The sequence below is a fragment of the Peromyscus eremicus genome, chromosome 2 (assembly GCF_949786415.1).
Source record: "Peromyscus eremicus chromosome 2, PerEre_H2_v1, whole genome shotgun sequence".
Classification (NCBI taxonomy): domain Eukaryota; kingdom Metazoa; phylum Chordata; class Mammalia; order Rodentia; family Cricetidae; genus Peromyscus; species Peromyscus eremicus.
This window is the reverse complement of record NC_081417.1, coordinates 153945137-153972033: the sequence shown is the minus strand read 5'-3', so window position 1 is coordinate 153972033 and position 26897 is coordinate 153945137. Positions and strand designations below refer to the sequence as shown.

The following is a 26897-nucleotide window of genomic DNA, read 5'->3' as shown; positions in this document are numbered from 1 at the left end:
CTCAATGCATAAAGAGTTCTTGCTGATAAAGAAGGTCCTGAGTTTGGATTCATAGAACCACCAAAAACCAGACACTGTAGCACATTTCTGTAATTCCAGCTCTCCTGCAGGGAGGTGGAGAATTTCTGAAATGGAAAAAGGAAAAGGAAATCACAACAGAGAAGAGACAGGAGGACAAGTGGTGAGGGAAGTGGGGGAAGGAAAAGGAAGCACAGGAGAGGAGAGATAGGAATGAGAGGGGGGAATTTGTTTATTCTCGAATTTGGAATCAGAACAACCTCACTATCTCCACCTCCCAAGTGCTTGGACTATAGGTATGTAGCACCGACCCTAGCAAGAAGGGGAGATCTTGCAGGTAGGCCAATCCCTCCACAAATGACATTCCCCTCACCCCACACACAAAACAGTATAACATAACTCCCATATTGGGCCTCTGGTAAACTCTAGTGCTGCTAGACCAACGGGGCCGGAGACAGGGACAGGGATTCACGAGGCACCCTTCACTCACAAGTCTTTAGTTAACACCAGCTAGGGTGGTCCTGGTCAGAGGAGAACCAGCGAAGGAAACCATCTTGTAAAAGAGTAACATGAAGCAGATTAGGCCAGAAATCCTACCCTGGGTGAAGGTTAAGCTTTCCAAGCTGGACCTACTGTGGTCCTTCTTGTGCTTAAAATGTCCCACAGATCCCAGAGATGTGGGGCCAGACCCATTCTTGGGCAATCCTCTTTCCAGTCTATCCCTTGAAGGAAGCTTTGTGTCTGGGTGTCTGCATTCTACAGCTGTAAGCCACCTGAGGTCACAGAGGCAGGAGCAGGGCTTGGCCCAGCACCTTGCTCTCAGGCTCCGATGTAATACTTCCCTTCTCCACTGAGCTGAGATGGTACAGGTTACTGGATAACCTACATACACCCTTGACGGTAACCTGTGTGCTAATTGTTTGTGGTCAGTACAGTGAATCTCTGCTGTAAGCCTAGAGATAGTTTATTTGGTCCATTTAATCCTCCATAAATGCTGCCTAGCTGCTGTCTCCCAGACATGACCTCTACCACCCAGTCCCCCCCGCCCCCGCCCCCACCCCACCCAAGTGGAGCACGTGTCTCTTGCAGCTCCTTCCAGATGAGGCTATCTCCCAAGAATTAACATCAAAAATCAGTTAAAAATAAAAGTCCCTTTTCCCCCCTCCTTTATGCTATTTCTGTCTGCCTTGGGTGTGTGTACTGGGAATGTGATGAGTGCAGCACTCCTGTGGTTGAGGCAGTCACGTGACAAATGTATACTAGATTTCCGTAAGAGAAAGGCAGACCTAGTGCTGGAACCCAGAGGGGTCAGTTTGCACCCTGAATGGTGAAACACAGATTCTACAGGCATGTCCAAGTGCAAGGCTACCTGGGAGAGTGAGTATAATAAAGGTCCCAGGATGGTAAGGGGTACAGGAAAGGGGGTCATGTAAAGTCAAGGAGGCTATAGTGTTTGAATGAGACTTGAATTCCTGAGAAATTTTCCAAGTAGGAATGGAGAGAAGATTCCAGATAGAGAAGATGATATGAGCCCAAACTATGTCAAAGGTGCCTCACCCACCCTTGCTTGTTTATTTTTTATTTTCTTTGTATGTGTGTGTGGGATGCTCTAGTGGAGGTCAAGGGACAGCCTGTGGGTGTTGGTTCTCTCCCTTCACCAAGTGAGTATAAGGGATCAAACTCAGACCATCAGTCTTGGTGGCAGGCACTTTTAACCAGTTAGCCCTCTTGCTGGCTCCCAAAAGTGGCTTTTATCACAGCTTCCACTAGATAGATCCTGTACTTTTCTTATATAAAAATTCCAAAACAAACACAAAAATGGGAAACAGTTTTAGAAGGTTCTTGGCTGGACCTTATCATTAAAGGTTGTTCTCACTTCTGGGAAATGGTGAAATCTTAAATAAAGTGCTTCGCTACAGCGAATCCAGCAGCATGCTGAAGTCAATGCTTTGTGGCTAATGAGCTTCATCCTGCAAAGGCCAGGATGGTGTCACTCAACATGCCAACTGGTCAAGGAAAATGGTCACGTGATTCATTCTGTAGCTGTTGAGAGAGTGGTCAATAAAATTTGATATTCATTCATAACTTAAGAGAAAAAAGAGAAAGAAAGAAAACCTCTTATTAACTGGAGACGGATCAAAATACCCCCAGAACTAAGAATAAGAATGATGCTTGATGGCTAATATGGTAATATTCCAGAGACATTAGAAAATGGGCACCTGCCAGCTGATCTATTATTTAGAATGATGTTTGCAGTCTGTCAATGCAGTAAACAAGAAGAAAGTAGGCTTAAAAAGGAGAAGGAAACAGCACTCTTAGTATCTGTAAAAACCAGGGCCATCTACATTAAAACCCAAAGAGAGTTATATGTAAAATCTAAGAACTTAAAAGAGAATTCAAAAAAGTATATGGGCACAGGAACCATGGTAAAAATAAAAGATCTGTAGCTTTCTATAGCCCGGAAAAGATACTAGGAAATAGAAAAAATAAATAAGAAGGCTGCTGTTTTGTGTGTGTGAATTCCCTGAGCTGCCACTTGGCTGCATGTGTAGCGGCTGCAGGAGTTCTCTGCTGGTGTTTTTTGGGGGGTTTTCATGTACAGAACCGTATCACCTGAAAACAGGGAGACTTTGACTTCTCCCTCCTCTGTTTATATCCCTTCATCTTCTCTTGTCTTGTTATGACAGCTAAGACTTGAAGCAGTACATTGAACAGGAGAGTGGGAATTCTTGTCTTGTTCCTGATTTCAGTGGAAATGCTTTGAGTTTTTCCTCCATTTTGAACATCCAACTCTGTGTAAACTCAAAGAGTGGGTACATGTGCTAAGAGCCAGCAATTCTACTATGAGTCCTGGACTCCAGAATTCTCTCCCATGCTCGTAAGGAGATATTCTATGTGGAGAGATGTTCCCTGTGCAGTGTTGTGATCTGGGAAAGAACACAATTTCAATGTCAATGAAGAGAAGAAAGGATAAAATACCCCCATGTATAAGCTACATTATTTCATCAAGGGAAAACAAGCTACTGGAAATTCTCAAAAGCGTGACAGTGAATGACATCAACCCAAACAGTCATGGAATGAAACATAGGTGCACAAAAACATATACTGTCATTGGCATGTTTGTTGATAGAATAGTAAAAAAAAGCTGAATGGAAGAACACTTAGTATATCCTCCCAAAGATCATATCTACCTGAGTTCTTTTGCCACAGTGCTGGGATGAATGTGAAACAAGTATGCTAAAACCTCACCAAGAACCAAAAGCCCTGGTGTATGCTTTGCATTAAGGCAGCTAAGAAACACTGTGTGTGTGGTAGATGTGGTAGCTGGCAGTTATGTGCATAAACCCACCTCCTGAATACAGAGAGGACAGATTGTGCTCAGCTCAGAATGCTGCATAGACATCTCAGTGCAGCTCCAGGCCGAGTGTTGTCATAACAACAAATGGTGATGTGAAACGTAGATTCTTCCTTTCCCTTGATGGAAACCCTGGAGGACTGCGGGATGCTTTGTGCTGGGGATGAGCCTGTTAAAGTTCAGATGTGATATTAGGCATCAGTTGTGTGCCTAGCAGGAAAGAAAATGTATGATGTATGAAGCCTCCAAGCTGAGAGGCGTGTAAGGTTTTAGGAAAGCTTGTCCATTCTGGTTATAAAGTTTTCACACTTAAAATTCTCTCTGAGTCTGGTAGCCCTGAAACCGTACCTTCCTGTTGTGTTGGGGAATCAGTAGGTAAAGCAGGCGGCCAGGCTCACTGGTTCAATGGCCAGCTTCTCTACTCCCTAAGGCTTACATTGTTTGGACAAGTGCAGAACCAGTGAGGTGTGTGCATGTCAAGGAAGGAAGTACCTAAGCATGTGCATAGATACAGGTGTGTGGGGGGCAGGGGGACAAGACTAGAAAAAGTTACTTGTTCATTTTTCTGTTGGTGGGTTTTTTGAGACAGGGCCTTAGGGGCTCACTGTAGACTGGCTGGAAATAACAGCAGTCTTCTTGCCTCAGGCTCCCAAGTACTGAGGAGAGAGGTTGGAGGTGTGCAGACATACATGCATGTGCACTCATGTGAGGGCCAAGGTCTATCTCTAATATTATTTTCAGAACGCCATCCATTGTTGTTTTTTTGAGACAGTTTCTCTTACTGACCAGAAACTTTCCAATTTTGCTAGACTGGTCAGTGAACCCAAGGAATCCTCCTGTCTCTACCTCCTCAGCTCCAGGTGACAGAGAATCTCTATAAAGAGTTGACACATACTATTATGTGATCTTCTGGGGTGGTGACAAGCTGGAGATCTAGGATAGCAGTTGGGGGTATTCTAGTCCAGGCTGGCCCGCTCAAGAAAACCTCAAGGAAGGCCGGGCTTTTCATCTTAAGGCCATTAGACAGGAGGAGTTACCTTTGACTTGGAGAAGGACCAACACTTGGTTTTACACAGATCTCCAAGGTAAGCAGATTCTTTACCAGCATCTAAAACTACTGGTTCTTAAGTCAAAGGTCTTAGTAGGGCCGTCCCCAAGAAACCTCATGAGCGACGTCTTCAGAGTTCTCGTTTCCATCTGCACTGTGGCCTCTGGCCTTCTACCAGAATGACCCACTTCGCTCTAGCTCACATCTCCAGACTCATTCACAGCCCTCCCTGCTCCCAAGGCAGTTCTAAAGGCTAGAGAACCATACAGTCAGATTTATATGATCCCAGTTCTCTAGTCTGACTTCCTGTTCACACTGCTTGACAAAATATCTGACAGACCACCATGAAGAGGAAAGGTATCTATTGGTTCATGGTTTCAAAGAGATTGCAGTCTACATGGAGGGTCAAAGACGGGGGTGGGGCAGCTGTGCATGGCGATGGGTGTACATGGCAGATGCTTGTTCATGTCAGGGCAGACAGGAGGCAGGAACCTCAGTGGACACAACCTTCAAAGTTCCACTCATCCTACCTCCACTTGCCAGGCTCTTCCAGTCTCCTAGCCTTCGTCACAGTACCACAGGCTAAGAACCAAGCACTCAAAACATGAGATGCAGGGATGCTTCAAATCCAAACCATCACAGAGCTTCAACCTGTGAACTGGAGGATACATAACGCAGTCATGCCAGCTAAGACCCTTGTGTCATCCATCCCTGGGGCTCGATGGACCATGACCAAGTTCACAGATCAACAAAGCAGTTTGGGGCTATGATCACAAAGGAGGTGAAGAGAGGCTGACAGAGGATAGTGGGGGTGGGGTCATTCTTCGGGGACAAGGTTCAGGGAAGTTCCCAGAAGGCACATCAGCAGAAGGATGTGGAAGAGTGAGCCATGGAAAACGTTCCAGGCAGAGGAAACTTCTCAAATGCAGAGCCCTGATTCAAGAGAGATGGTGGTGGGTCCAGGAACTTCTGGGAAGAGCAGTAGGACTAGGGTTAGTGACCCATGAGACAGAACACCTGACAGAACAAATTCTCAGGAATCTTCCACAGAGGTCTTTAGTATTAGTTATTCCTTCCCATGTTCCCTGCACCCTCTGTCCCCCATCCCCCACCCAGTTAACCCTCACTAGTCTGTTATTCCCCATCCCCCACCCAGTTAACCCTCACTATTCTGTTATTCCCCATTCCCCCTTCATACCACCTGCTTTCTATCACCATTCCCTTGAAATCTCATCCCTAGGTGAGGAAGTGTTGGCAACTGATGGCTACTGGAGAAGAGTCAGTTTTCTTCAGGGATGCAGCCCCTGAGAGGCTGACTACTCATGCTCCCGTAGATGGTCTCACACCCAGGCACATGCAGACAGAACTGAGCATACTCGGACTCAGTGGGTTTGGATTTAAAAGTCACATGGAATTAGAGGGGAAGAGTGGTGGAGAAATGGGAAGGAATTAGAGGGGAGGGGATTGAGGTGATTAAAACATATTTTCATGTATGAAATTCTCAAACAGTAAAAATAAATGTTGGACAATACAAAACAAGCATTGTTTTCATGCTTATACCAGTGTCTGAGAAAATGAAAGTGATTCTAGGAGCCAAATATCAAAGAAGAGGTGAGAAGCTACCTTTGTGACCCTGGAGCTAGGGGTTGCATTACATGAAAGGGTTCAGTAACTAGGGTCTTGGGTTCAAGTCCCGTGTGATGTAAGGATGCTGGAAATGTTAACACTACCCACCCCATAAATGACAGAGGGGAGACGAGTTACACACGTGGTGGATGGTTAGCTCCAACTGACTGTCACACAGAATCTAGAATCACCTCTAAAGAGAGACTCAATGAAGAATTAACTGGATTCAGTTGGCTTATGAGTATGCCTGTGAGGGATTTTCTAATTAAGTTATTTTTCATGGGAAGACCAGCCCACTGTGGGCAACACAATTCCCTAGGCGGTGTGTGTGTGTCCTGAACTGCATTAGAGTGGAGAAATGGAGATGAGCATAAGCACGTGAGCATGCATGCTTTCCTTTTTCTCTGCTCTTGCCTGAGGATGTGATGTGATCAGCTGCTTCAAGCTCTTGAAATTCCCTGCTGTGACAGACTGTAACCTAAAATTCCAAGCCAAATAAACCAATGTTTCCTGAGTCACTTTTTGTCAGAGTATGAAACGATGTCATTTAGGAAGATGAGATGTTGAGTTGCTTGATCTAGGTCCTCTCAAAGAGAAAATGACTGGAAGCAGGAGAGATGCCTCAGTGGTTAAGAGAACATCTGTTCTTGCAGAGGACCTTGGTTCAGTTCCCAGCTCCCATGTGACATGTCAGGTCACCACCACCTGTAACTTCAGTGTCAAGAGATCTGATGCCCTCTTCTAGCCTCCATTGATACTGCATACACATGGCACAGACATATACATGCAAATAAAATACTCATACACATAAAAATAAATCCTTTTTTAAAAATAGAGAAAGTGAACCTATGAAGGTTAATACTAAGAACTGACTCTTATAGCAGTTCAAAGTTCAAATCCATACTACCCACATCACTCTAGAATCCATGTTCAGAAGGAAACTAAGCAATGACATCTGTGGACAACCAAGAAAAAATACCAGATTGTTAGAGGCATTCACCCTCAGCCCATGTCACACAGAATTCCTGGGCTCTGCTGGGAGTGAGCCCTGCCCTGCTCTCCAACTACAAATGCACAAAGAAAATGTTAATCATGTGTAAAGGCCAAGAATAATTTTTTTTTAAAAAAGAAGCCTGGCCTTTCCTCCCCAAGAACTATCTAAAAGATAGCATGATATATTGAAAATAATTAAAGTTATAAACCAGGTCATTACAAAACAGACTGTGATAGACATTTTATGAAGAAAAACAAGGAAGACTTAAAAACAATGCCACTGAGTTTCCCTATAAAATAAGAATTAAGTCCAACTTTTGGATGATAATTTGATAATATGGACAGCAGATAAATCAGATACAAAAATGAAAGATGTGAACGATAGGTAAGATGACATCAAAAATGAAATAGGAAGGCTCAATTTATTTTTAATAGGAATGAACTAGAGAATAGAGGGAATTATGATGGTGGTGTTCTTCCAGCCATCAGTTTGGGGTGACAGGTATGTACAGCAGGCTGAGTAATGGCCACTCAGAAATCTCAAGGTCTGATTTCTGGAACTGCTCATTGTCAGCTGATGAGGAAATGGATCTTTGCTGTTGGGATGAATGTAAAGATTGTGATAAAATAGGAGGACAAGTTTGCTTTATCCAGCTGATCCCCGTGGGAGGGAGGGCACTGCATTGTCACACAAAGATGCACAAAGATGAGGATGTAAACATGGAACTGAGAGAGTGGGAAAGGCAGGCCCTGGAGGGTGGCGTGATGCATACGAACCAAGGGATGCTGGCAGCCAGAAACTAGAGGAAGGATCAGGTTCTCTCCTGTTGATGCTTTGTTTTGGCCAAGAATTCTGATTTCCAACTTTAGGTCCTCAGAATGGAAACAAAATACATTTCTAGCGTATTCACGTGCCTCTGTGTGTGTGTGTGTGTGTGTGTGTGTGCATGTGTGTGTGTGTGCGCACACATGTGCACACCAGTCTCAGGTAACATTCCTAGGCATTATTGGCTTCTTTTTTCTTTGAAGACAGGGTCTCTTACCGGCTTGGAACTCACCAAATAGTCAAGGCTAATGGGCCAGTGAGCCCCAGGAATCCATATGTGTCTGCTTTCCTGCCACTGGATGTTGCTTGGGTTTTTATTTTTTTAATGAGGATTCTGGAATCAAACCCAGGTCCTCAAGCTTGCAAAGAGAGTGCTTTGTTGACTGAGCCATCTCTCCTGATCCAACTTTCTGATGTTTTAACCCACCAGGTTTGTGGTAATTTGGTTTAGTAAATTTAAACAGGCATGTAATAAAGAAGCCTACCAATACTATGAATCATATGAAAGAGAAGAGGTAGAAATAAATTATGTACCAAATCTGAAGTTCAAAATTAGATTAACAAAACCTCAGTGTGTCTATAAATCAATATTAGTATGTTAAAAGAAATCACAAAAGTCTAAGAACAATCTCATAATTTAGAAGGCCAAATTCTCTTGGAAGGGATTCATTCATTTGTTAAAATTTTTTTTGTGTGTTGTGCCTGACTGTATGTCTGTTAACCATGTGTGTGCCTGGTGGCCACAGAGGTCAGAAGAGTGTGTCAGATCCCTGGGACTGGAGTTACAGACGGTTGTGAGCTGCCATCTGGGTGATGGGAACTGAACCTGGGCCCTCTATAAGAACAACAAGTGCTCTTAACTGCTGAACCATCTCTCCAGCCCCCAGGGAGAACTCCCCAAATAAAATCACCCAAATATTGATATATTGGAAAGGAGGAAAAAACAAACTTTCATTATTTTAAAACATAACCATCGATTTGGAAAAGTCAGGAAATCTGCATGCAAAATCATTACACTAAATTGTGAATTTAGCCATTTTTCTGAGCATAAGCTCAAATCTAAAAAAAAAAATCAATTGCACATTTCAGCCAATGCAATTAGAAAATGCAGCTTTGAAAAGACACCATGTAAAGACTTGCAGTACAAAGTTAAAGGTACCTGGGAATAAAACTTTTATGGAGAAATTTCTGAAACTTTATTGAGCGACATAAAGAAAAAGAAAGATCTAGAGAGGAGTGCACAGATGATGTGTGCTCTTCATTAGTGCAAAGTCAATACTATAAAATGAAAATGCCACCAAATCTGGCCAAAAGCTTCACTTAATTCCAATTAGGAGCGCAACAGAATTTTTTTATGGAAATCTTATATTAAAAGTAAGGAGGCATTCACCAGCCTGATCACTGGGGAAAGCCAATTCAGTTCAGGCCCCCTCTCCACTATTTCTAGTAGTCCAAGCTGGGGTCATCCTTGTGGATTCTTGGCAACTTTCCTAGCACTGGGTTTCTCTCTATCCCCATGATATCTCCCTCTATCATGGTATCTCTTTCATTGCTCTCCCCCTCCATCCCTGTTCCAGCTCGACCATCCCATTCCCTTATGTTCTCATCCCCTATCCCCTACCCTCCATTACCCACCCCTCATCCCCAGTTTACTCATAGAGATCTCATCTATTTCTCCTTCCCAGGGTGATCCATGCATCCCTCTTTTGGTCTTCCTTGTTAGCTAGCTTCTCTGGAGCTGTGGGGTTGGAGTCTGGTTATCCTTTGCTTTACATCTAATATCCACTTATGAGTGAGTACATACCATGGAGCCCACTACCTATGATGGGACACCTTGTGCAGCCTTGAGGTAAGGGAAAGGACTTGGACTTGCCTCTATTGGATGTGCCTCCCCATAGGAGACCTTGCCTTCTTGTGGGGGGAGTGGGGGGTGGGTTGGGAGGGGGAGGCTGAGGGGGCGAGATGAGGAAAGAGGGAGATCTTTAATTGGTGTGTAAAATAAATGAAAAAATTCTTAATTAAAAAAAAATAGGGCAGAGGCAGGTAGGCCCGGCGGCGGCCGGCAGAGGCAGGCAGGCACGGCGGCGGCAGCGGCCAGCAGAGGCAGGTAGGCCGGGTGGCATGGGCCAGGTGGGCGGCGGCCAAAACACAGTTGCAATAAAGACCAGAAACTGAGCTATTACCCACTGAAGAGTTAGTGAAAACAAGCTCTTAATCAAGAGCTTGGAACAGGGACACCTTTAATCCCAACACCCGGGGAAGAAGCTATCTCGGTGGGATGGAACCAGAACGGATCTGAACACTGTCTGAGGCCAACCCAGGGCCCAGCTGCTGATCCTGCAAAAACCAACAACTTGGAGATGTTGGTGAGACTACCCTGCTCAGCTGAAATCCATCTGGGAGAGGATTCAGATCCCTACAGTTTGAAGTCTGAGGAAACAAGATCAGCTGAGGAGTTGACGAATGAGCAAAACGTGACCTGAGAACACAGAAGAAGGCGCCGCCCAGCCACCGAACCAGATCACCAGAATCATAAGTATATATTTCACCAACTGCGACCAGCTGCTCCCAAAGAAACAGCCCAACAGCACCAATTTACCGAGAACTCCTAGTGAACCAAGACTAAAAATTAGAACAAGAGAGGCACTTTCAGACACAGACACTGCCTGCACCGAGCAGATGAAGAGAAGAGTAGACGCCAGTGCAAAAATACAGGCAACAACATAAAGACCTCTATGGCAACATCAGAACCTAGTGATTCTACACCTGTAAGACCTGAATATACCAAGACAGAAGAAACAGAAGAAATCGATCCTAAAAATGACTTTAAGAAGATGATAGAGGCCCTTAAAGAAGAAATAAAAAATCCCCTTAAAGAGGAAATGAAAAATTCCCTTAAAGAGGAAATGAAAAACTCTATTAAAGAGGAAATAAAAAATTCCCTTAAAGAAATGGAAGAAAAAAATGAACAAAAAATTGGAAGAAATCAAAGAAAGCCAAGAAAACGCAATTAAACAGATGAAAGAAACATTCCAAGATCTGAAAAATGAATTTGAGACAATAAAGAAAACTCATGCTGAGGGAATGCTGGAAACAGAAATCCTGACTAAATGAACAGGAACTACAGAAACAAGCATAACCAACCAAATGCAAGAGATGGAGCAGAAAATCTCTGACACTGAAGACACAATAGAGAAACTAGATTCACCAGCTACAGAAAACACTAAAGACAAAAAAGTCGTAACACAAAACGTCCAAGAAATTTGGGACTCCATGAAAAGACCAAACCTAAGAATAATAGGGTTAGAAGAAGGAGAAGAATACCAACTCAAAGGCACAGAAAATATATTCAACAAAATCATAGAAGAAAACTTTCCTAACCTAAAGAAAGAAATACCTATGAAGATACAAGAAGCTTAAAGAACACCAAATAGGCTGGATCCAAAAAAAAAGTCCCCTTGCCACATAATAATCAAAACACTAAACACACAGAACAAAGAAAAAAATATTAAGAGCCGCAAAGGAAAAAGACCAAGTAACATATAAAGGCAAACCCATCAGAATAACACCAGACTTCTCAATAGAGACTATGAAAGCTAGAAGGTCCTGGACAAATCTTATGCAGACACTAAGAGACCATGGATGCCAACACAGACTATTATACACAGCAAAACTCTCAATCACCATAGGCGGAGTAAACAAAATATTCCATGATAAAACCAGATTTAATCAATACCTGTCCACAAACTCAGCCCTACAGAAAGCACTAGAAGGGAAAATCCAACCCAAAGAAGCTAAACACATCCATGAAAACTCAGGCAATAGATAATCCCACACCAACATACACCAAAGAAGGACAACACAACACAACCACAAAAAAAAAACAGGAATTAACAATCACTGGTCATTAATATCCATCAATATCAATGGTCTCAACTCACCTATAAAAAGACACAGGCTAACAGAATGTATAAGAAAACAGGACTCATCCATCTGCTGCATACAAGAAACACACCTTAACTTCAAAGACAGACACTACCTCAGAGTAAAGGGCTGGGAAAAGGCTTTCCAAGCAAATGGACCTAAGAAACAAGCTGGTGTAGCTATCCTAATATCTAATAAAATAGACTTCAAACTAAAATCAATCAAAAGAGATCAGGATGGACATTATATTTATCATAGGAAAAATCCACCAAGATGAAGTCTCGATTGTAAACATTTATGCCCCAAATACAAAAGCACCCACATTCATAAAAGAAACACTACTAAAGCTTAAAATGTACATCAAACCCCACACATTAGTAGTGGGAGATTTCAACACACCACTCTCACCAAAAGACAGATCTACCAGACTGAAACTTAACAAAGAAATAAAGGACCTAACAGATGTTATGACTCAAATGGACTTAACAGATATCTACAGAACATTCCATCCTAACACAAAACAATATACCTTCTTCTCAGCACCCCATGGAACCTTCTCAAAAATTGACCACATGGTTGGCCACAAAACAAATCTCAACAGATACAAAAAAATTGGAATAACCTCCTGTATCTTATCAGACTACCATGCCTTAAAGTTAGACTTCAAAAACAGCAAAAATTATAGAAAGCCTACAATCTCATGGAAACTGAATAATGTCCACCTGAAACACCAATGGGTCAAGGAAGAAATAAATAAAGAAATTAAAGATTTCCTAGAATTCAATGAAAATGAAAGTACAACATACCCAAACTTATGGGACACTATGAAAGCAGTGCTAAGAGGAAAATTCATAGCTCTAAATGCACACATAAAGAAGATGGAGCAATTCCATACCAATAAATTAACAGCACAACTGAAAGCTCTAGAACAAAAAGAAACAAACTCACCCAGGAGAAATAGACACCAGGAAATAATCAAATTGAGGGCTGAAATCAAAGAAATAGAAAACAAGAGAACAATACAAAAAAAATCAATGAAACAAACAGTTGGTTCTTGGAAAAAATCAACAAGATAGACAAACCCCTAGCCAAATTAACCAAAAGGCAAAAAGAGAGCACCCAAATTAACAAATCAGAAATGAAAAGGGAGACATAACAACAGACAACGAGGAAATCCAGAGAATCATCAGATCATACTTCAAAAACCTGTACTCCACAAAAATGGAAAACCAGGAAGAAATGGACAATTTTCTGGACAAATACCACATACCAAAATTAAATCAAGACCAGATAAACCATCTAAATAGACCAATAACCCCTAAAGAAATAGAAACAGTCATCAAAAGTCTCCCAACCAAAAAAAGCCCAGGACCAGATGGTTTCGGTGCAGAATTCTACCAGACTTTCAAAGAAGAGCTAATACCAATACTCTTCAAATTGTTCCACACAATAGAAACAGAAGGAACACTACCAAACTCTTTTTATGAGGCTACAATTACCCTGATACACAAACCACACAAAGATGCAACAAAGAAAGAGAACTACAGGCCAATCTCCCTCATGAACATTGATGCAAAAATACTCAACAAAATACTGGCAAACTGAATCCAAGAATACATCAAAAAAAATTATCCATCACGACCAAGTAGGATTCATCCCAGGGATGCAAGGATGGTTCAACATATGAAAATCTGTCAATGTAATACATCATATAAACAAACTCAAAGAAAAAAAACACATGATCATCTCATTAGATGCTGAAAAAGCCTTTGACAAAATCCAACACCCCTTCATGATAAAGATCTTAGAAAGATCAGGAACACAAGGAACATTCCTAAACATAATAAAGGCAATTTATAGCAAGCCAACAGCAAACATCAAATTAAACGGAGAGAAACTCAAAGCGATACCACTAAATTCAGGAACAAGATAAGGCTGTCCACTCTCCCCATATTTATCCAATATAGTACTAGAAGTTCTAGCTAGAGCAATAAGACAACAAAAGGAGATCAAAGGGATACGAATTGGAAAGGAAGAAGCCAAACTTTCACTACTTGCAGATGATATGATAGTATACATAAGTGACCCCAAAAACTCTACCAGGGAACTCCTACAGCTGATAAATTCCTTCAGTAAAGTGGCAGGATAAAAAATCAACTCAAAAAAATCAGTAGCCCTCCTATACACAAATGATAAAAGGGCTGAGAAAGAAGTCAGAGAAACATCACCCTTTACAATAGCCACAAATAATATAAAATACCTTGGGATAACACTAGCTAAACAAGTGAAGGACCTTTTTGATAAGAACTTTAAATCTCTAAAGAAAGAAATTGAAGAAGATATCAGAAAATGGAAGGATCTCCCATGCTCATGGATAGGTAGGATTAACATAGTAAAAATGGCAATCTTACCAAAGGCAATCTACAGATTCAACGCAATCCCCATCAAAATCCCAACACAATTCTTCACAGACTTGGAAAGAAAAATACTCAACTTCATATGGAAAAACAGGATAGCTAAAAGAATCCTATAAGATAAAGCAATCTTTGGAGGCATCACCATCCCTGACCTCAAACTCTACTATAGAGCTATAGTAATAAAAACAGCTTGGTACTGGTATAAAAACCGACATACAGATCAATGGAATCGAATTGAAGACCCTGACATTAATCCATGCACATATGAACACCTGTTTTTTGACAAAGAAGCCAAAACTATACAATGGAAGAAAGAATCTTCAACAAATGGTGCTGGCATAACTGGATGTCAATATGTAAAAGATTACAAATAGATCCATATCTGTCACCATATACAAAACTCAAGTCCAAGTGGATCAAGGACCTCAACATAAATCCAGTTACACTAAACTTAATAGAAAAGAAAGTAGGAAGTATTCTTGAACGCATTGGAACCGGAGACCATTTCCTTAATATAACACCAACAGCACAGACCCTGAGCACAACAATTAATAAATGGGCCCTCTTAAAATTGAGAAGCTTTTGCAGGGCAAAAGACATGGTCAATAAGACAAAAAGACAGCCAACAGAATGGGAAAAGGTCTTCACCAACCCCACATCTGACAGAGGATTGATCTCCACAGTATATAAAGAACTCAAGAAACTAGACATCAAAATACTAAACAATCCAATTAAAAAAATGGGCTAAAGAGCTAAACAGAGAATTCACAAAACAAGAATCACAAATGGCTGAAAGACATTTAAAGAAATGCTCAACATCCTTAATCGTCAGAGAAATGCAAATCAAAACGACTCTGAGATACCACCTTACACCTGTCAGAATGGCTACGATCAAAAACACCAATGACAGTCAATGTTGGAGAGGATATGGAGCAAAAGGAACACTCTTCCACTGTTGGTGGGAATGCAAGCCTGTACAACCACTGTGGAAATCGGTGTGGCGGTTTCTCAGAAAATTAGGAATCCAACTACCTCAAGACCCAGCCACACTACTCTTGGGCATATACCCAATGAATGCTGATTCATACCATAAAGATACATGTTCAACTATGTTCATAGCAGCACTATTTGTAATAACCAGAACCTGGAAACAACCTAGATGCCTGTCAACTGAAGAATGGATGAAGAAAATGTGGTACATATACACAATGGAGTACTACTCAGCAGAGAAAAACAATGAAAGCATGAAATTTGCAGGCAAATGGATGGAACTAGAAAAAATCATCCTGAGTGAGGTAACCCAAACTCAGATCGACAAACATGGTATATACTCACTGGTAAGTGGATTCTAGATATAAAATAAAGATCAATCAGACTACAACCCACAGAACCATGGAGGCTATATATATATAGCATGGAAGTCCCTAGGACGACTGTGGCTTATAATAAATTTCAGTTTTACTCAATCACTGAGCAAGCCTCAATGAAACATCTCACTATTAAGATAAGAATACATACTGTATCAAGCTGATAATAGAAAAATTAATTAATTAATTAATTTTAAACAATAAAAAAATAAAAATAAAAGAAAAATTTGAAATATTAAACAAATAAACAAACATTTTACTAAAGTAAAAAAAAGGGAGAACTAGGGACTCATCATTCCTCTCCACATTCTATTCTTTCCCTTGTTTTATATATTTTAAATTTTGTATCGGTGGATTCTGCTGGAGTTTATCAGTGGATTCTGCTGGAGTACCCGATGCAGATAAGCACTGGAGGGCTCTTGTTGCAAATCACCCTCTGGAGCGATGGAAGGATCTTTCTACTAGCACATGGAGGAGACCCGATCTAGTGTTAGTGTGGCCCCGGGGTTCGGTTTATGTCTTTCCTCAGGACAATGAGGTTCCTCTTTGGATTCCTGAGCACTGAACGCGCCCTGTGGCAGCTGCTGAAGCCCAACATGACAGAGACCTAATGGGTCTTCATGAAAAACTCTATCCTTCTGATGCCAATGGAGATTGAGAGCCCAATATCGCCATTGGCAAGCATTAATGTAAGCCTAGGAACTGTAGCCATGAGATTGGATTCTCCAGAAGAGCTGTCAGCTAAACTCGTGCTAGGATCAAGAAAAATGGGCCTTGGCGGTTCGTGTTACTGGAGTTGTATCCATGCCTGTGATGTCCACACACTCCAGAAGAGAATTTGACATTGCTGCTGCCACTGTTGCTGTTATAGCAATGGCGGCCACCACTGCTACTGTTTCTGGGATTACCATTTCATAATTGCTTACTACAGCTAGCACAGTGGAGACCCTGGAAACAAAAGTAGCTACCACAGTTAGTTAATCTTCCATTCTATTGGGCATGATAAATTTAATTCAGTAGTTATATACATCTCGATTGGCTTTGAAAATTATAAATTTATAAACTCAAGTTCCAGTTGCTTTTGGGGTACTATCTTACAAGGACTCCAACACACAGTATGGCTCATTAAGGAAGGGAATGGCTCAGTTGCCTTTAGCCTACTGGCTATGGGTGAGATAGGACCGCTGTTGGTCTTTTCTGTGTTGAACACACAGATTGCAAGCCCAGTGCCACTTTGAGATCTTTGGCAGCAGTTAACTCTGCAGCTCACACACGATTGAGCCTGTATGATAATGAGTATTCAGAGACTGGTAATGCCTAGGGGGCACTCACCAACCTAAGACAGAGCACCTGTGGGGTTTGGGCAGGCATCTCCATGACGGGTAAGGTGACCTGCTGACATCCCACGCAACCCAAGTCAGAAGCTCATTATTTAATAAAAGGGGGACCTGTAAGTCCCTGGCCCCCGTTTTGGGTAACTGTTGCCTTGCTTGCGGATCTTGACCTTGATATCCTCCCTATGCTAATTCCCTATCAGGTTCCACCCTCCTGAATGCTTAAGGGAAGTTCCTTGTCTGTGTATCCTGAATAATGGGTGTTAACAGCTTAGATGTAAGATTGTAAAACATCAGTAGCAAACTTCTGCCCTCCAGGGTTCTCCCATTGTGCTGTAAGCCTGTATTTAAGACCTCCTCCCTCCTTCAATAAATGACATTCAGCATTTAAAATTTAAATATATATATATATATATATATATATATATATATATATATATTTGAATGAATACTGCAAATGTAATCTATGAATACCACAAATGTGATTAATATCATGAGTGGAATTAATGAATATCGTGAGTATAATTTAAAAAATAAAAAGAAAAATAAATAAATTAAAAAATATAAGGAGGCAAAATAAAGAATAATACGGGCTTAGAATGGGGGTGCATGTCTTTAACGTCAGCCCTCAGATGGTAGAGGGGCAGGTGGATCTCTGTGAGTTTAAGGCCAGACTTGGCTATCCTGTGAGACCTTGTCTCAAAAAACCAAACCAAAATAACAACACTGAAAAACAATGTGGGAAGGAGGAAGTTTCCTTCCTAGATAGCAAGATGCCATAAGGCTGTCATGATTAAGACAGTATGGACAGACATGGTGGCACACGTCTGTTGTCCCAGCACTAGGAGATGGAGGCAAGCGGATCAGGAGTTTAACGTCATCTACTATATAACCAGTGTGAGACCAGCCTGGGCTCAGAAATAAAACACTGTGATACTGAGGCAGAAAAACACAAATAGATAAGTGGACTGAGACAGGACACTCAGATTTTAACACACACATATACAGATAATGTATGACTATAATATACTCATAGTAGATATGATATTCCAAAGAGCTGAGAAATACGATACATTCACAATTAGTCCTAAGCTGACATTTTTCCATTCAGAATCAAAGTTCACTTCCGGTTCACCTCAAAACACAAGATCCATCTCAAGTTAAGAAAACAGCTAAATGTAAAGAGGTCACCGTTCAAAAGGAAGGAGAATGCGTTCATAGCTTCTTGACAGAGAACTTCCTTAAAACTGTCAATGAGAAAGGAAATGTGGTAAACCAGACCATTTACTTTCCTGGTAAACCATCACGATTTAAATCATCTAAAACAAAAGTTACCAGGAACGAAGTGAAGGGGTAAAGTCAGTACACGGGGTCAGGAAAGGGCGGGCCGTGCAAGCCAAAGGCTGAGTTGGGTCCAGAGAACCCACATAAAAAGGCTGGGAATGGTGGCCCACGCTTGTAATTGAAGTGCCGAGGTGGCAGAGATGGGTGGATCTCTGGGGCTCACTGGGCAGCCAGTCTAGCCTACTTGGTGAGCTTCAGGCCAGTGGGTAACCCTCTCTCTCTCTGTAATATGAAGAATGATACCCAAGGCTGTCTTCTGGACTCCACAACAAGCACACTCACATCCCTCTTACATACATGCCTCACACTAACATACACACATACAATAGCATGCACACTCATATACATGCACACTCATATACATGCACACTCATATACGTGCACACTCATATACATGCACACTCATATATATGCACACTCCTACACAGATACACACTGAAAACAAACCCTGACAGCTTTCCATCCAGAATATATTTCTAAAACAAACAAACAAACACCCAGAGAGAAAAGGCAAGCATTCAGGACAAGGCAAAGTGCATAAACAGAAAATTCGCCATCTACAACTCTACTTGAAATGTTTAGCCTCATTAGTAATCAGGGAGATGTGTGGTAAGACAGAGAACTTTTCATCCCCTGGGCCCTGGCCAGGGCCTTCTGCCCAGATGTTAGATGGGGGATGGGAAGCCAGCCCAGCAGAGGAATGTCCAAGGCTGAAGATATGTTCTGAACTGACAAAAGCCAATGACAACAACATGGAGGACTGGTGAGGATACTGTGAAATATCTTGTTCTTCTATCCTGTCTGTAGAAGAACAAATGAGCTGATATTACAGAGGGTTCTGGAAAGATCTAGTGACACCCAGGAAGCTGCCTGTGCATACTTTTAAATTTCCATTGTTGGTTTGTTTATCATGGAGGTCAGAGAGCAACGTGAGTGAGACTGTTTACTCCTTTCACCAAATGGATCCTGGGGACTGAACTCAGGCCTCTGGGCTTGCTAGCAAGCACCTTTCCCTATTGAGTTTTCTTGTCATCTTTCAGGTGTCTCTTCTTGTTCTTATCATTTCTATGTCCCCAAAATATATCAGAGGCCATGTCTGGAGCTTTTTGAGTTGCTGGCGACCAGAAGGATAGTTCCTGAGGCACTAGTTATAACTGGAAAAGAACATTCTTCCTATGCTTGGGAGAGAAAAGAGCCTACAAAAATAAGCAGATAATTTGTAGCACACACACAGTTCTCAAATTGTACAGCTGTTGGACTGGGGCTGGGACTCAGAGGGGGAGGGTAGACCAGATGTGCTTAGGACTGGAGCCAACTTGGCACTCAGAAGTTGGCATGCAATATCCTAGCTTCCTTGCCTCTCGGCTGGCCAAGATGATGCTTTGCATGGTCCTCAGTTTCCCCCACAGGGCTCAGCTGCAGCAGGTGAAGTGGTACAGTAGTGGCTTTGACTGCCTCCCTTCCCTGTCCCCCTCCCCCCTCCCCTCCAGTATTACCCCCCACTTTGCCTAGGAAATCTCTGCATCATGCTCATCTTAGATCTGCTTCTGGGGGAGCCAGCACTACAGGCTCTTCCAGGATGCCCTGTCAGTCTGGGAAAAATGGGGAGAAACAGTAGATGCCAAGGGCTGTGGTCAGGTGAGAAGGGAAGTGTCACAGGGTCACAAGCCAGTGACAGAAAGCAGAGCTGAGGGACAGAGTAGGAAATAGACAAGTTATGAATGTATAGAGGAGAAATAATGTCTGCCTGCTTTGTGGAGGGAGGTGACATCCCCAGGGGCTGGCCCAGGGATGGCCAGTGTCTACAGCAGTGTGTCATAAGGACTTACCATCCCACACTCCTGAGCTTGTGTCTTCCTGGGTCAGATCCCATGGGAATGTCACCACTCTGCATTGGCATTCCAGACATGTCCACAGAGAGGGACTTGGCACAGATGGATTCTGCTGTGACATGAAATATTATTGAATGTCACTAGAGAGTGATTTCTTGATACAGCATGAAATAACAGCCTGGTTTCCCCCAAAGTGAGATTTTAGTAGAGAATTAAAACACATTTTCCTTGGCAGGAATGTAAAAAATGATTGCTTAAAATTTTAATTGTATCTTATGTAAACACACACTCACGTACAAAATCCCAACAATTCTAAGCAGCTCAGACATGGTCACTGTGTTGAGGTGGCAATTCTCAGCATTAAATAGGCTATTTGCAATTTTTAAAGCCTGAATCCATCACGCTTGGCCGCCATGTGAATCTCACTGTTATCAGAGGCAAAGGCATCATCATTCTTGGTATTTCCCTGGCTGTTGATTGGGAAAGGAAAAGCTTGGCTTGATTTTACCTCCTCACCAAGGTGAATAGAGACATCCCACTAGCTGTGGCTCTTTCATGGGCTGTGTCTATCTCATGCCATGCAGTCAACAGAACATGTTGGTTTAAGTGACCCCTCCTAGCTGGCTGTGCAGAACCAGGGGACAGATGGACACTCCAGACACAAATGATACAGAGATCCCAGCGGGATGCAACCCCAATCCTTGTGATGGTTAATAATGTTTGTCAACTTGATAGAATCTAAAATCGCCCAGGAAACAAACCTCTGGGCACATCTGTGAGGAGGTTTCTAGACTGGGCTAATTGGGGTAAATAAGACTCACCTAAACATAGGCAGAACCATCCCATGGGCTGGGGTCCTGGACTACAACACAGGAGAAAGCAAGCTGAGCATCAGCATTCTTCTCACTTTTCTTTCTGACTGTGGGTGCCACGTGATGGGCTCCTCATGCTCCTGCCGCCATACATTCCCTGCTCAAACGGTAATAAATAAAACCCTTCCTCCCTTAAGTGACTTCTTGTCAATCACAGCAATAAGAAAAGCAATACGATCTTCTAGGGCACTGGAAATCTCTGTCTGAATTGGAAGTTACAAAGCATCAACATGGACAGACTCTCTAGGCTCCACCCATCCCAGGACATGGCAGGTATGGATGAACCACTAGAACTAGGCTCTCCATCTATGGAGTACCACCCCACCCCACCCCCTACGAAACTGTGAGCCCAGTGGAGATGAGTAGATGTGTAATGAAACCTTGTGAAAACCTGGCTTTCTGAAACCAGGATCAAAGAGATGTTCAGAGCTCAAGGTCAGGTAGATCCAAGTTCAGATTTAGACTCTACAATGTCAGATTCATAAGATCCTGGGCCCATTTGTCTTCTTGAAGCCTTGATTTCCTCCATGATGAGGAGCGAGCATGTGAAGTACATCACACCATGCCTGGTGCAGACTAAGCGCTCCAGAGACTGTGGCTTCTGCATTCATTGTTGCTACACCAGGAAGCAACCAAGGGCATCAAATTGTACCTCTACCTTTGGCACATTTTTCTAGCAGAAAGCAGTCCTGCTCTGGGTGCAAGGAAAGGGATCTTGGAGATCAGGAAACCTGTTTACTGTATGAGTATCAAAGGAGGAAGACAGTTTTGCCTCTAGACGTCAGAGTTCACTCTGTAGACAAGTCCTCAGACTTTCCTGGCTAGAGGGAAAGAGTTGTCATGAGATCCGGCTCCTGTCTTCTGATTGGATGCTCCCCAAGCAGCTTCTCATCCAAGATGCTAAGTCAGACAGGTCAAATGCTTCTCCGGGTTCTGAAGCCAGGCCTTTCTCCCAATAGGAATCATGGAACTGATATGGGGTCATCCCTGAGCCTTGGGGGTTTTGGTTATCATGAGTCAATCACTATTAAAAAAGAGCAGGCATGTACAGAGTGCTGAGCAGATGGGGGCTGTGTGTGATCACTTCTACACCAGGAGCTGTCTCCCTATGACATCAGGCTTTTGGTTTTGTTTTCTTTTGTTGTTGTTGTTGTTGTTGTTGTTGTTGTTGTTGTTGTTTTGACAGAGTCTCATGTATCCCAGGCTGGCCTTGAACTATGTGAACAAAGTCTCCACACAGCAGACTTTGCAGTTGTACCCTGCTCCTACCTCCTGATTCCTGGGATTATAAAAAATGTGCACCACCACATCCATATTTATACGATGTTGAGGATCCAATGCTTGATCTCCTACACAGTAGACAAGCACTTTGTCAATTGAACCACATTCTCAGCCCCATCTCTATGGCACCTAAATCAACCCTGCAAACACGTTAATGAGCTGAAATGGTCAGTGGGTGCTCAGTGAACACAGCTGATGCTGGTGTGTTCCCTTCTGCATGAGCTTTCCAGGATGATTTCATGGGAAGAGGTTTGGGGGTTCTTCAACAGTCCCACCTCTAGAGTGATGGGGCGACTGACATGCACTAGCATACTTGGGTTATATGGTTTATATGGTGCTGGAGCTCGAACCCAGAATTTCCCACATGCTAAGCAAGCACTCTACCAACTAAGCTGCATCCCCAGCCCCCAATTTCTATTTTAAGTACAATCATGATGAGGCCAGACAACTTCTTAAAGTCAGAAATCATAGCAGGCTTTGAGTTCTGTCCCTCCAAAGATGTGTTCTCTCCACTCTTTGCACACACATCCCAACACACACACACACACACACACACACACACACACACACATGCACACACACACGCACACTATGCTGGTGATATCACTTGATCCTTCCACATCCTCCACTTGCTCCAGGTCCTAACAGCCTAAGGCCTGGGCTTATCCCCAACCACCCTGAATGCTTGAGTCCTCCCTGGTCTTAGCAGAATAAATGCAAGCACTCTCAGGAAAGGGACTAGTCCTTGGTCCTTGACAATGTGCCCTAGTTTGTACCCAGAGTGACTATATCAATTAAAAGGACATAAATAGAACCACCTTCCACGGGTGATAAATCACTGTTGCCCTGTGCCACTGAGAACAGGGCTTCTGTGAGTGCTTCTCTGGATGCTCTCAGATCACATGGCCATGGTCCCCATCCACACAGGGTTATTGATGGCCTGTCAGAAGTTGCTAGGGCTTTTTTCTGAGGTGGGAGTGGCTACATTCCACCCTGACAACAGTGTCTGTGAGGTCTGAATCCTAGAGGGACACAAGAGAGTCACTGTGGGAGAAGACAATCACGCATCCTTGGATGGGGCTCAGAATGTGTCTTCCCATGGAGCCCCTCAGCACAGGTGACTGTCCTTTTTAGCAGTTACCAGATCAGGGCCATGTCCAACTGTGATTCCAAGGTGCCACCAGTTGAGGAAGGCAAGGTTCCTAGCCCCAAGCCTGTGGGACATAATAGATGGCCTCAATTTGTTTGAAAAATTCTGTATTAAATATTGGTGAACAATAATGCCTCTGCTCAGAACTCCGAGAATGTTCGGCATGCCTCCAGGAATGAAACTCACCAAATTCCTGTTTATTGTGATCCTATTTGACAAAGTTCACTTTTCAAAATGCTGATATGGGCATTACACCCTCCCACTTCCCACATCACAGACATATAGTACTTCCTAATGTGTGGATAACCAACTGAAAATGAGTTTGTGACCTACAGTCTTTGCCAGGACATTATTTTTTATTATGCAGGCAATGACCATCCACAGGATGGTGGATTTGGTGGAGTACCAGAGGTACACTTGGTACGTGGGCTGTCGGAGGGCCTATGGAAACTCATGCCAGTACTTTGAAAAAATGACTTTTAGACGGTCTTTCCTTGATCATCCCAGGATCCACCGACTTACCAATGACTCTGAGACATTCTGACAACAGAACCACCCACCATCATGAATCAGCCTATGCTGTTGTTTTAATACCTCTTTCTTTTTGGGTTCTGGTGAGTGAGCTTCATAGTCTGTTTTCTGCTTGGAATCTGCTTCCAAGAATGTCCATGAGCATGCGTATTCACTCATCACAGTGTCAAGGCTCCATCGTGGTAGGGCCATCGATCAGCCCGTGGTGGGAGGGTATTTGAGAGCCTCTCTTCTTTCTACAGTGTGGGGAGATAGACTTCCCATATTACCCTAGCCCTGGGTAAAGTCTTACAAAGCAAGTACTTTAACAACGGAGCCATCCCTCCAGCCACGTATAAAGCTGCTTAGAATAAACAAAAGCAAAAACCTTTATGGAAGTCAGGTTGGGGACGTTAGCTGTACAAGGTACCTCAGAAGCGGTGTCTCTGGGATGCTGTTTACTGAGTACCTACTGTGTGCCAGGTTTGACTGGGCCCCAATTCTCTTGCTTACACATATTCTCCCTGTAACTACACACAGGAGATTATAAGGCCAGAATTCCAGGCTTCCTTCATTTGAGATCAGTGTGGTTTGGACAAAACTCCCTCAATGACTCAAATCCAGGAGTGGACTGTGACCGAAGCTTGGACATCGCAGCTAGGGAGAAGGGCACTCTGCTCCTGAGGGGAGAGTACTAAAGACCACGTGTGCCTGGTAGACGCAGAGGGAAACACTGACTGAGACTAAACCACATAGGAAAACATACAGCCAAATGCAGAAGGGAAAGACAGAGCCCCAGGCACAAAATTGGAGTCGCTGGATACAGCTGTTCCTGAAGCCCGTCCTGGATACCCCAGTCACCTGAAGTGACCAGTTTTATATGTTTTGGCTGGTTCTAGTTGAGTTTCTGACAAAATCAAGAGTCTCTGTGTCCCAGTGACACGGGGAGAGGTTCTTGGCCGTTGTTGGCTTTGCCTTTCTATTCCAGAGAGTGAGAGTGAGCACACACCACACAGGTTGTGAGAGGAGGAAAGGGGTCGGGGACCTGAGGGTCAAATGGTGCTCTCTTCATCGAGGTACTTCACACACTTCCTGGTTTTTTAATCACCTCCCTATCTGAGCTCAGGAGAATTAGCTTCATTGCCCAGTAGGAATACTGTGACAAAGGGAAATTAGGCCCTTTGTTTAAAGCCCACTGGAAATAACAGACCCAGGTCTGATGCTGTCATCCAGGTAGGCTGCGGCGAATATTCTGTCCCCAGCTAGTGAGCGTCCTTTCCTGCAAGGCCAAATTCGCCACCACACTCAGAGAGTCATGTGCAGTTGTCCACTCACACGGATGCTGATGTGAATGTCCCTGTCCAGGGGTTGTTAAGTGCACAACCTGGCCAGTATACCATCATCCTGAGAGCCGCAGGCACACAGCAGAACTCATGAGGACAGGTGCCAGGCAGGGATGTGGAATGTGAATGTTGCAGAGAGCCCGGCAACTGAGCTGGTCCCTCTAGCCCCTCCCCCAGAACCTTCATCTTAGTCCCAAGCTTCCAGTCTGTTATGTTAAAAGTTCTTCGCTGCATCATCAAAGGAAAGAAGGGCCAGAGGGGCTCCCAGGTCAACCACTGCTCCCCAAGACCCCCCAGCCTTGTGTCTGTGACACCGGCTGTCCTAAGACAACAGGTAACTCCCCTTTACCTTTCTCTGAAGCCGAGGAGAAAGCTGTGCAAAAACACACCATGGAAAACTCCTGCGTCTCCATCACAGAACAGAATCCAAACCCCTCCGCCAGGTGTGGGAGACGCCCTGCACGAGAACCGTTCAGGGTTCAGGAATGAGGTAGGAACTAGGTCACAGGCCAGGGGAGGAGTGTTGGCCTCCGTGTGTCCACCAGAGCCTGTCCTGAACTGGCAGGGTTATGGGTCGTGGTGGGATGAGATACCAGGCAGCTTGCTCACTCTCTCCCAGGGTGCATCATCATCCGAGACACAGAGAGTGATCCTGTGTGAGAGGAGGCGGAGGTGCGCCCTCACCAGAGCCTCCGCATGCTTCAGCCCATCTCAGTTTTCCAGTCTCTGGAACTGTGGGAAGCCAATCCTAATGTGTGTGTGGAGGCGGCGGCGGCGGGGGGCAGGGGGGAGTGAATACTCCATCCAGAGTCACCCAAGTAGACAGTGATACATTAGGGGTCAGTTAAACGATGACAGTGACCGTAATGAGTATGATGGTGACCATGGCAGTGGCCTCTAAGTGGGTATCGGTGACAGATACTCCTGTGTGTGCTTTTTACTGAAGTCTTAAACCTCTCAGAGGTGGATTATCTGACATACCCATTTTACAGAGAGGAAGACCCAAGCCCAATTAATCACTTGCCAAGGATGGACAGTTGGGCAGTGGGGAGCTGGAACCAAACTCAAGTCTGATTCCAGAATCTGTTTTCTCACCAAGATGCCTGGCCTCACTAGCCCCCATTGCCTCCCTAGACCCCCTCAATAGAGGATAGTTCAAGTTTATAATCGTCATCTTTGTGTCCTGTGTCTTTGCTCACACTACCTTCCATCAACCTGTGGTCCCCAATGAAGACCTTGGTCCCCTGGGGGAAGTGGATAAGAAGCCCATCCCATTTGCCTCTCTCTGCTCCTCCAATGGGAGGCTGCTCTACCGACACCTGGGTTCCCCCGATGAGATCCTGCGTGGAACTGCAAGCTCCAGATAAGACCTTGCAGTGGATGAACAGAGAGCCACCTGTAGCGCAAAGTCCCAACTCACACACAGTCTGCAACCTGTACAAGCTACAGCTGCCTTCCAGCCTGCGGCAGGACTCTCGCTGCCCCTTAACTCACAAACTGGAGCATATTGAAGCTGATGAGGCTCATTTTCAGAACAAAGCCGGGGATCTGTGCATGAGGGAGAGTCTGGGCTTCCCTTTAAAGTCCTTGTGGGGGCTGGCGAGCAATTTCCAAGGATCACAAAGAACGGTGCTTTATGCACAGACCAGAAGGATTA

The 26897-nt window shown here is 43.7% G+C and overlaps 1 long non-coding RNA gene across 1 annotated transcript; it reads right to left on the bottom strand.

The window, feature by feature from the left end:
- LOC131905282 (uncharacterized) lies at window positions 1–25277 on the bottom strand. The gene is made up of 3 exons (XR_009377874.1): window positions 25233–25277; window positions 23982–24154; window positions 1–125 (listed from the first exon to the last, which is right to left on the bottom strand). It is a non-coding gene; the product is annotated as an uncharacterized LOC131905282 (long non-coding RNA).
- Window positions 25278–26897: the final 1620 nt, after the last annotated feature.